The sequence below is a fragment of the Meles meles genome, chromosome 6, assembly GCF_922984935.1.
Source record: "Meles meles chromosome 6, mMelMel3.1 paternal haplotype, whole genome shotgun sequence".
Classification (NCBI taxonomy): domain Eukaryota; kingdom Metazoa; phylum Chordata; class Mammalia; order Carnivora; family Mustelidae; genus Meles; species Meles meles.
This window is the reverse complement of record NC_060071.1, coordinates 1,041,466-1,053,521: the sequence shown is the minus strand read 5'-3', so window position 1 is coordinate 1,053,521 and position 12,056 is coordinate 1,041,466. Positions and strand designations below refer to the sequence as shown.

At 57.7% G+C, this 12,056-nt stretch overlaps 1 protein-coding gene across 3 annotated transcripts in view; it reads right to left on the bottom strand.

Moving 5' to 3' along the window:
• TBC1D2B (TBC1 domain family member 2B) overlaps positions 1–12,056 on the bottom strand; it is a 55,985-nt gene that overhangs the window by 22,910 nt on the left and 21,019 nt on the right. The gene's annotated exons all lie outside the window — the stretch shown is intronic.

The following is a 12,056-nucleotide window of genomic DNA, read 5'->3' as shown; positions in this document are numbered from 1 at the left end:
GGCCGGCTCGCAAGTCTGGAGCCACACGTGCACGGTTCAAGCGGCCGCACTGTCACCAGAGTGACGTAGGAACGTGGTCACGGGGCCTCCGCCAGCGCCCATCCACCACACGTGCACAATCGAGCACGCCGTCCTTCACTTTGGGGCACATCACGTCTACAACACTGTGTCCTGTCCCAAAACCCCACCCGAGCGGGAGTCATCACACGGCGAATCCCCAGGCAGGGGCAGCGGGTTGGGTACCCCCGCCCGATGCACAGACCTGGCATCCAGCCCCCACCTGGGCCCCTCCCCTGCGCCACCTCCGCTCCATGCCTGAGCTCCCGACACGCGGACCCGGGGACTCAGGAAACCTGCTCTCATGGCTGCAGCCTCGCACACAAACCCCCTCATGCAGGTCCTCCGTGTGCTCCAAGACCTAAGTGAAAACCCACGTCCTGCAGAGTGACCCGCCAACACCTCCGTGCACCCAGGTCGGGGGCAGCGACCATGACCTCGGCCCTCAACGGCTCCCCACGGCCTCGTGCGTGAGGCCCCATCCGCCGCCACCCTCCCTGATGGCAGCGAGCAGCCAGCTCCGACCCGTGGGCGCCGTCCGCCCCACCCCGCGGAGATCACAGGAGATCATGGGGGACGAAGGGGACCAGGACGACGGCAGGCTGCCTGGCTGGGGCCTTCAGAGCCTGCTTCTCAGGTGTGAGCAGTGGCCCCGGCAGGCCACGCAGCCGGATCAAGGAGTCGCGAGGTCAGCTCTGAGGGCCCTGCTGGGCATGTTGTCACATGCCCGAAAACACCACTTCATTAACGCCGACACTCCGTGCCACTCTGTCCGGGTTTCACGTGCTTCCCAGCAGCACACGTTACACACGAGAGGCTACTCTTCGCTGTGGATTTCTGGGCCAAGAGCGGACGGGACGCTGCATGGGAAGCAAATGCCGTCCAAGCGACCGAGCGGGGCGGTGGCCCCACAAGCACTGGCCGGCCCGGCAGGACCGCACGGCGCAGGTGCAGACAGATGGGCGCTGAGGGTCGCTCCCCCGGGGCACGGCTGGAGCCGGGCCCTCCCCTCCTCAGTCCTTCCCAGCACACGACGGTGCTACGTGACGCACTGGGGACACACGGGCTTACGCGGGAGGTGGGCTGCGGGCCAGAACACAGGGAGATGTGGCGACCACCGGCGGCAGGACAGCTGTGGGGACGTGCGGCTGACACACGGGGTGAGGGGCAGAGCATGGCCGGGACTCCCCAGGAGGGAGACTCGCCCGGCAGAGGGGGGCAAGGCAGGGCCCAAGGGGAGACAATGTTTGAACAACTAAGGGAGCCAAGCAGGCCGGCGACCCGGGTGAGCCCTCAGGACCTCGATGGCCAGGTACAGAGCACGGCCTTCAGCACCGGCAGAGCCTCTGAAAGCCTGTGGCCGTGGGAAGGATGGATTCGGGTCACCGGGGTTAGGGTCCCTGCAACAGGAGGGCCCACGACAGGCACACGGCACACATGGGGTCCCCCCGGAGACCCCAGCTCCAGACACAACAGGAGGCACGGCCCGTCATGCCCCTGGCGGCCCGGACAAGGCCGTGGTGTCCTCAGGTCGTGTCCCACGTGCGCTGGGTGACTGAGCACACTCTCCGGTCAGGCCTAACGGTCTGTGGCTCCTCTCAGGGTCGCGGTGGTCTCCGCGGTGTGGCCTCACAGGGTGGCGGGACCTCCTGGGGCGGCACGGCCTCACGGGTTCCCGCCCTTGCAGTGCGGGGCCAGCCGAGGCCGGGAGACGGGTGTGCTGAGCAGCCCTCACGGCCCTGGGGCTGCTGGCCCCCACCCTGCAAACGCTGCACCCCACACCACGCTCATCACACATGAGGGGTTTATAGGTATTTTTCCAAGTCCTGTGCTGAGGCTGTGACACGTCCTTCCTGCACAAACCTAGCTGTGCCCGCAAGGAAGACTCCAGAATCGCACGTCACAGCTCCGGCATGGCCTCCCACATTCACCAAACGTCTGGGGCGCGGTCCCAGCCAGGAAGACTGCGACGGCCCCCAGCATGGCCGCGCACACAACTCACTATGCCCACGGCCTGCGGGGGGACACCTATGAGAGGCAGGCGGCGGGACGGGCAGGCACCCTGGCCAGCTTGGTCTCCGCTGCCGCCAGCTCCCCGATGGGAAGATCCGCCGCGCCCACGGTCTCCGCAGACACGGTCACGTCCGTGGCAGCTACGTCCGCAGAACCGGCTCACGAGGAGCCAGCACCGAGCTGGGCGACTCCTGGCCATGACCTCAGCCCTCACACCCAGCACGTGGGAGAGCACTCACACACACGTGTGCACACAGCCCGGTTACTAACGGAGAACATACAGCTCAGAGAGGTTCGGTCACTGGCTCAGCACCACACAGCTCCTGACCAGCAGGGCTGGCTGCACAGAGCAGCGGCTGGGGCGGGACCAGCCCTGCATGGAGGGACAGCCGGGCCCTGTGGTCAGGCCCTGTGGTCACGCAGCAGGCCGGGCTTGGCAGCCATCAGCGGGCCCAGACCCCAGGCCGCAGAGCCACAGGCACAGCTCAGGGCCACCACCCTCCTCCCATGCGCACCCGTCCCACCCAGGCCCCTCACGAGCTCTGGGGCCCACGCACACCCGCCTCCGGCCCCGAACCTGCCCCCACACACAGACCAGACTGACCTTCCTGGGAGCGCGGGTCTCCCTCACCCAAGGGGGCCCGGATGTCGGTAGGTTTTAGCGGAAAGGCTGGTAAAACGGGAAAGCACACGCTGCTCACAAGCGCAGGCCACCTCTGCAGGTACCTGTGCGGGCCGCGGCCCCGTCCCCGAGTCCGGCTGCTGACCCGGCTCCCTGGCACCCCCCCCGGGCCAGCCGCACCTGCAGGACATCACCTCATTTGTCCAAACCTGTTTGGCTTCTTTTAAAAGTGGAGCCTGGGGCGCCTGGGTGGCTCAGTGGGTTAAGCCTCTGCCTTCGGCTCAGGTCATGATCTCAGGTCCTGGGATCGAGCCCTGCATTGGGCTCTCTGCTTAGCGGGAACCTGCTTCCTCCTCTCTCTCTCTGCCTGCCTCTCTGCCTGCTTGTGATCTGTCTGTCAAATAAATAAATAAAATATTTAAAAAAAAACAAAAACCGGACCCTGGACTCAGGGCTGGGAAATGATCCCCGTACAGGGTCTATAGGTCGCTCACAAGTTTTCCCTGCGCGTGTCGCCCACATCTCAATTTTTTTAGTCACCCCCTTTCATCAAGTTTCCTCCAAATGTTCAACGAATCTTTCACAGGAAAGGTATCCCTGTCATCCACTCAGGCTTACCGTTTTGCTGACAGAATGACATAAAAATCCGGCAAATCAATAGTTTCCCAATTATGTTCTTTTTTTTTTTTAAAGATTTTATTTATTTGACAGATCACAAATGGGCAGAGCAGCAGGCAGAGACAGAGAGAGGGGGAAGCAGGCTCCCTGCTGAGCAGAGAGCCCGATGCGGGGCTTGATCCCAGGACCCCAGGATCGTGACCGGAGCCGAAGGCAGAGGCTTAACCCACTGAGCCACCCAGGCGTCCCCCAATTATGTTCTTACAAGGGACGGCGCAGGGGGTGCTGGGTCTAGCCAAGGGACCCCGGGTGTCTTGTGCTCTGCCGCACGCCTGCCAGGACCCTGAGCAAGTCACCTTCCCACTATAAGCCTCCGCCACGTAGCTTGTCACAGGGAGAGACAGCGTCCCAGCAGCTCCCTACAATCTCCAGAGTCCCTGCTCCGCACTGCCCGGAAGCGGGATGAGCAGGACGTGCCGGTGGCCAGGGGATCTGGGGAGCAAGGGTCCCGTGGCTGCACACAGGGCCTCCGGGGTCAGAACACGGGGACGCAGAGGCCTACAGGACAGACTGTAGTCAGACCAAGGAGATGCCTGCAGGCGGAGGAGGACCAGCGATGCTTCCGATATGGGGCGGCACGGGGAGAGGAGAACAGGACATGGAGAGTGGACGGCCGGCAAGCAGGGGCGAGTCTGCAGTGGGCGGGGTGCCCCCACACCCCACTCGGCTTCTCTGCACACGGCTGCTGCGTTTTCACCACTGAAAAGAATGAGTTTCTTTGCTTACTGATCCCAACCATAAAGGTAAAGGGAAAACGGGGCTCCCGTGGGAAAGAACGTGCCCCACATGCACACGTGGTTCCCGTGGCCGCCCCCACCCCAAAACCCCATGGGAGCGGCTGGACCACTGTACCCAGCTGGCAGCCTGTGGCAAAGCAGGGAGCTCCGGCCGTGCACCCGCAGCACCCGCCACGCCAAGCCGAGTGCCCGGGGCTCCGTGGCCACCACCATGGCTGTCTCGAGCAGGAACACGGCGACTCAGAGAACTCCCCAGCTCAGCCGTGAGAAGCCAGCGGGGTGCTCCGGTTCCCGTCCCGCACAAGGGGCTTGGGAGTGGCCGCTGCACCCCAGCGGCAAACAGTGAGCTGAATTGTGAAGCCAAAACGTCCCCTCGGATCTACGACAGACAGGGACACGGGGCAAACTGCTGTCCCCAAGACGGGAGAGCCAGGCAGGACAGCGCGGAGGCCCGGCTTCCTACAGGGGACTTGGAAGCACGCCAGCACGGGCTGGGATCCCAAGCTGTAATGGGCGGTCACCAGAGGCTCGGGCAGAGCCTGAGCACAAGCCCAAGCTGAGCTTGGGTCCCGGAGCACCGGAACCCAAAGGCCCCCAAGGTGCTGTGAGGTTAACCTCCAGGAGTTCAACCAGGTTCCCCCTGAGAACGTGGGGAAAAGTCCCCTCGGGATTCCAGCAAGGAGACGGGAAGGAAGTAGCTGTAAATTCCCCAGCACACACTGCTCTGAACAAGGCCTGCCCTCGGGGCACCCTGTCAGCCAGAGTCTCACTGACCTGGGCCCAGGGGCCCCCAGCTCTGGCCCCTCTTGCCATCCTGGCTGCCTACGAGGGAGGGAAAAGACAGAGAAACCCTTGTGGGGCCACAGACAGCAGCCGGGGCTCACCCGTCATAGAACAAAGCACCCCTCCCTCCCCACCTCCCCACCCCTGCTCCGGAGGCTGGTCTGTGGCCTTTCCTTCTCCCAGTGCGTCCTGTCCAGCCCTCGAGGAAAGAGATAAGGCAAACCAACATGACGTGGAGAGAGCACCGGCGGCGGCAGAACCAGACGAGGCGGGGACGCGGGAACGCCAGGCCAGGAGCGTCAAACAATCCCGACTCACATGCTCGGGGCCCAAAGGGATCAAGTGTCCACTCGCATGGTCAGATGCGCGACATAAACAGAGACGGAGACCCCAAGAAAGAACCAAAGAAAAATGACGGAGATTAACAAAAAGCACCGCAAGACAGACGAGAAGCGCCTGCTGGGCGCGTCGGTGATGGGACAGGCTGAGGAAGACTCGGGAGAGCGCAGACCTGACCGTCCTCCAGAGGCAGCACGATAAATACTTGAATCTGGGGGTTATTTCCCCAAAGGACTGTCAGGCACCGGCCACAGCTCCACGAAGCTCGGGGAGCACCAAGCGAACAGAGTTTGTCAAAACCCCCTCACCCTGGCACACCCTGCCCAGATGAGAGAAGATCACAGATTTAGAAGGAATCCAGCGAGAAGGCCAAGAAAACACGTGACCGGCAGAGGTAGGGCCGTAATGGTCACCTCAGCCAGCAGGCGAGTAAGATGTGAGCGGAGCGAGAGAAAAACCGCCGTGCCCCACCGCGCTAGAACTCCGCACTCTGCGGAACCGGCCTCCGAGAGCCCAGGAGAAATGGGCTTCCTCGGAGAAACAGGGAGGGAGCTTGTGGCCCGCGGACCTGCGGACACCCGCCGCCTTCCGCAGAGAGAAAGACGCCAGACGGACGAGAGACTCGGGCAGGGCAAGAAAGAGGAAAGGAGGAGCCGGGAAGACGGGACAGGGAGAGTAAAACACAGACCTTCTCTCTTCCGTTCCAACTGCTCTCACGGGTAACGGCTTGTTCCCAATAATAACGCCATCGATGTGCTGGCTTCTGTGTATGCACTGTGCGCCCCGCGCACCCCCCACGCCCACGACATACACCACGGCAGCGACCCCGGGACGGGCAGCAGCTGGGACCGCCGTGCTGTTACCAGGCACCCACCTGTGGAGCAGCACAGGGTGATTTTAAAGTGAATTGGATTATCAGGAAATGCGTGTTGCAAACTCCAGAGCAACGGCTTAAAAAAAAACAAAAATGAAACAGCTAAAAAGGAAGTATGAGGGACATGCTAAGGAAGAAGAGAAAACGAAACCATATAAAATGCCCGATGAAAACCTCAAGAGGCAGGGACGGCCCGCGGCTCTGATGCTCAGCACGTGACTCTCAATCACAGGGTCGTCACTTTGAGCCCCGTGTTGGGCGTGGAGGTTACTTAAAAATAAAATAAAATAAAACCACAGGAGGCAGAACAAGCGGGAGACATAAACCAGGAACAAAGAAAAGGGCAACAAACAGAAAACAGTGACACGCTAATCCGACCGCTCCAAGAATCACCCGCACGTCAGAGGCCCACGCGCACCGGTTACGACGGAGGTGGTCGGGACCAGAGGGTATGTGGTCTCCGGGAACCACTTCACATAGGCGCACGGACAGATGAGACACCAAGGGAGAGAAACACGGCGTCCTAACAACAGTGATCAAATGAAAGCAGGAGCAGCCGTACGCCTCCTAGGGCAGACTTCAAAGTGAGGGAAGTCGGGAGGGATGAAGAAGGCATTTCACAATGAGCAAAGGTCAACCCTCCAAGGACACCGCAGGCCTCAGTGCACACACCCTACCAGCACAGTGCTGGTAGAACAGCAGGACCAAGAGAACCGACTACTGTACTTAGAGCCTTCAACACCCTCAGTCAGAAAGGAAAGGACCCAGCAGGCAGAAAGTCAGTAAGGCCTCGCTGACCCCAACAACCATCCACCAGCTGGATATCACTGACATGCAGCCAACTTTGTGCAACGACAGAATGCACACTTCTCTTGAGCTCGTGGGGAACATCCACCACGACAGACCACGTTCTGAGCCACAAAACACAGCCCAACAAATTTCACAGAACACAAACCCTATGCCTATCTTCAGACCACAGTGGGACTGAACTAGAAATCAGTAACAGAAACATTAATGAAAATCCCGAAATACATGAATAAACAACACTTCTTTAAAAAACCACACAGGTCAAAGAAGAAATCTCAAGATACATTTTAAATGTTTTGAACTAAATAAAAACAAGAATGCAATTTATCAAAGGTGGTGGGACACAGCCAAAGCAGTGCTCAGAGGGACATGTATAGCCCTGAGTGCACACAGTGGAAAGGAAGAAAGATCTGAAAGCAATATATTTTTTAAAGATTTTGTTTCTTTTTTACAGAGAGAGACAGCTAGAGAGGGAACACAAGCAGGGGGAGTGGGAGAGGGAGAAGCAGGCTTCCCGCTGAGCAGAGAGCCCGATGCAGGGCTCGATCCCAGGACCCTGAGATCATGACCTGAGCTGAAGGCAGACATTTAACGACTGAGCCATCCCAGTGCCCCTAAAATCAATAATCTATGTTTCTACCTCAAGAAACTTTTTTTTAAAAGGACAAATCAAATCCAAAAATAAGGAAGAAAAGAAATAATAATGAGAGCAGAACCAATGAAATTGTCAACACGAAATAGAAAAAAAAAATCAATGAACGAAAGCTGGTCCTTTGAAAATATGCATCAGTTCAATAAGCCTCTCGTCAGGCTGCGAAAAGAGAGAGAAAACACAAAGTACCATGATCAGATATAACATGGGGGACTTGGTTACAGAGCCCACAGAAACATAAAAACAGAAATTCTATAACACAAATGTGATAACTTAGATGAAATGGACCAGTTTCTTGAAAGACACAATCTGCCAAAATTCACACAAGGAGAAAACGATCTGAGTGGTCCCGAATCTGTGACAAATACAGACTCGATAACAACCTTCCGACAGGAGACGCCAGGCCCAGATGGGTCCATGGGTGAGTTCTACCACCATTTAAGGAAGAAATATGCTGTCCACTCCCTGCCAGAGGACGGAAGCAGAGAGGATAGTTCCGGACTCACTCTGCGAGGCCAGGATTCCCCGGATACCAAAATCACAAAAAGACATTAAAAGAAAACCACAGGCTAATGCCTGTCATGAACACAGATGCAAAAATCCTCCATGAAACAGGAGAAATCAAATCCAACAACGTACAGAAAGAATGACACCCACACCCGGGCAGACTCGTCCCAGCCATGCAAGACTGGCTCAACATTTGAAGACTCATTAACGTAACTAAGGACTAAAAGTAAATCACATAATAGGTTCCTACCAATAGATGCAGAAAAAGCATGTGACAAAACGCAGCTCTCGCTCATGACAAAAACTCCCGTTAAACTAGCAATAGAGGGAACTTTGTCCACTTGGTAAGGACTATCTACAAAAACCCTACAGCCAACATCCTAGTTAATGGTGAGAAACTCAAAGCTTGTCCCCCAAAGACAACGTCCAGTGCAGGGACGTCTCCTCTTACCGCTCCTGCCCAACACTGTACGGGAAACCCGTGCTCACGTAATAAGGCAAGAAAAAGAAATTAAAGGTATACAAATAGGGAAGAAAGACACGACTGTCTTTGTTTAAGATGACTGGTCACCTATATAAAAACTCTCAAAGAATAAACAAAAACTCCTGAATTAATAAGCAATTACAGCAGCGTGGTAGGATACGACGCTCATACACAAAGCCTCCGTTCTCCCACAGACCCACAGCAAACGGGGAATTTGAGATTAAAAACAGTATGACTTACCTGAGCACGCCTGAGCGGAACACGCGGGAGTATCTGTGTGTGTGTGTGTGCATGCACGTGTGTCTCAGTGAGATCCACGTGAGGAATGCCTCAAAACTGACGACTGAGGGCGCCTGGGTGGCTCAGTGGGTTAAGCCTCTGCTTTCAGCTCGGGTCATGATCTCAGGGTCCTGGGATCGAGCCCCGCATCAGGCTCTCTGCTCAGCAGGGAGCCTGCTTCCCTCTCAGTCTCTGCCTGTCTCTCTGCCTACTTGTGATCTCTCTGTCAAATAAATAAATAAAAAATATTAAAAAAAAAACAAAACTGACGACTGAAGTCAAAGAACAACAAAGTAACGGACAGACATTCCATGCTCTTGGGCAGGAAGACTTAACATCGTCACGATACCAGTTCTTCCTAAACGGATCCCAGATTCACGCCATCGCAGTCGAGAGCCCTGCTGGGTGTCCTGCGGATGTGGACAAACCGACTGTGGAGTGCACACGGGGAGGCAAGAGACCCCGGACAGCCAATACAAGGTCGACGGAGAAGAGCAAAGCCGCAGGGTGATGCCGCGAACCTCGAGACTGAGGGTAAACCTACCGTCACCGAGACAGGGTGACACGGAGAAGAACTAGTACCCGCACGGGACGGAAGCAAAAGCCCAGAGACACGGCCGGTCAGCACGGCCCACTGATCCCGGACAAAGGGGCAGAGGCAGCCTCTTCGCCGATGTCGCCAGAACAGCCAGACGCGCACACGCCAAGTCGGAGTCGAGACCCAGACCTTCCGCTCTTCACCACGACCTCCTCAAACGCGTCACAGACCAAAACGTAAAATGCAAAACTGCGAAACTCCAGAAGATCACACAGGAGAAGACCTAGACAGTCTTGAGCGTCGTGATGCCTTTTTAGGTCCGACACCAAAGACACGGTTGATGGAAGAAGTAGCGATCAGCCGGACCACACCTTCTGCCCTGGAAAGACAGGATCGAGCGAACTGGATGACAAGCCGCAGACTGGGGAAATATTTGCAAAAGGCAGTCCTGACAAAGGACCGCCACCCAAAATACCCAAGGAGCTCGTACAATCGGTGAGAACCCAACCGGCCACCACACGGGCCGAAGACGTGTTCCACGGGGCGGAGGAGTCACGGACCTCCCCCCGAAAATCAAGTAACTATAAATTATTTGAATATATAGGCAAATTAACTTAATTTATAAGTAAATTCATTGAATTTAAAGAAAGAAATTAAAAAGAAGAAAAAAGTGGTCCACAGACCTTGACAGGCACCCACCAGAGAAGACACAGGATACCAGTAAGAGAAAGATGCTCCGTGTCACAGGCCCTTGGGGAAACGCGGATGAAGACATCAGTGACCCCCGTCACACGCCTCACAGACCGACCAGAACCCGGAACCCAAGGAACCACATGCGGGCAAGGACGTGGGGCACTGAGACCCTCCCCCACGGACGGCGGGAGTGCGACCCCGCTGGGCCCCGTGCGAGACAGCTGGGCGCTCTCTGGCAGCAGCACACACGCTCTCACGGGCCGCCCGGCAGCCACGCTCCTTGGCATGTGCCCGAGGAGTCGAGGACTTCTGCCACACGAAAACCTGCACGTGGACGTCCCCGGCGGCCCTGTCTGTAGCTGCCAAACTTGGGAGCACCAAGGACGCCCTTCGGAGGGTGACCGGACTAAGGGGCCCCCACATCTGGATGACGGCTACCATTCAGCATTCAGCATGAAAGACAGGAGCTCTCACACCGGAAAGACAGGGAGGAACCTCGAGTACGTATCGCCAAGTGAAAGAAACCAATGCGAAAAGGCCAGCGTGCTAGGATTCCAACAAAACGGACCTTCTGGAAGAAGCAAACGTACGGAGACGACGAACCGATGAGCGATGGGCCGCGGCGGGGCTGGGGTGGGAGGGAGACGAGCAGAGCGTGGAGGGGTTCTGGGGTCGTGAAAATCCTCCGCGTGATACTGTGATAGACACATGTTGGGTCACCCGCGTCCGGACCCACGGGGCGCAGGACGGCAAGCGTGACCCTGATGTGTGCGACGGACTCTGGGTCAGTACGAAGCGTCAGCGCAGGCTCGTCCTTGGTAAAACATACGCACTGCGGTGACCACGGGCGTGGGGTTACACGTGCGGGTAGAGGGATGTGTGAGAACTCTCTATCACCCCCTCAACTCAGCATAACCCTGAAACTGCTCTAAAAAAAGGGAGTACTGGGGAAAAAGACAATTTGGGGGTGCCTGGTGGCTCGGCCAGTTAAGCATCTGACTTGACTTTGGCTCAGGTCGTGATCTCAGGGTCGTGGGATCAAGCCTGTGTGAGACTCTGCACTGGGCAAGGAGCCTGCTCGAGAATCTCCCTCTGCCGCTCCCCGCCAGCGCCCCTCTCCCCCCCCAAAGAATAAAAATAAAAAAGTAAAGAACAAAGTAGATCCACGCACGTCAGCAAGTGCATACCTTCAAGGTACTAAAAAGTAGACAAAAGATGAAAGATCTACAGACAACGATCTACAAACAGCCAGCCGCACACGAGAAGTCGCTCAGTATCGTGAGTCACTGCGGAACGCAAATCCCGACCGTGAGAGTCCCGCTCCCCAGTGTGGATGGCGAGGGCCAGGAAGACGGGGAACCGCCAGCCCCAGGGAGGGCGTGGGGGGGCCCTTAACCTCCAGCCACGCTGGTGGGGACGCCTCATGTGCGGCCTCCAGAACGGCAGGCAGGTCCCCGGAAGGTCGCGCAGACTTATCACCCGGCCCGGCAGGGCCACCCCGAGCATGGACCGAGGAGAAACACATCCCCACAGACCCCATCCCAGCGCTGGCAGCCGCGCCATTCCCAACAGCTACCACGTGGAAGCCACAGCACGCTCCCCCCCCCACGGCGGGACGGACGCACACAGCGTGCTCTGCGCACAAAACGGAGTCTCAGTCCACCGTACCGGCCCCGGGGCGCATGCAGCCGTCAGTGCGGGGTCAGGGCCCGTGAGCGCAGGGTTGGGGGACGGAGCCGGGCCCCTGTCTGCGAGGGGATGCACAGGACGGGCAGACCTGCAGAGACAGAGGCCCCCGGTGGTCACCGAGGGCGGCTGGGACGCGGAAAGGGGTTGCTAGCGGGTACGAGGGTTTCTGTTGGGGTCAGGTGGGGATGAAAGTGTCCTAAAATCAGTGGCAGTGATGGCCATTCTGCCACGAGTACTAAACGCCACGAACTGCACGTTTTAAGTGGGCGAACGGCATGTACGTGAGTTCTATCTCAAAGTCTTA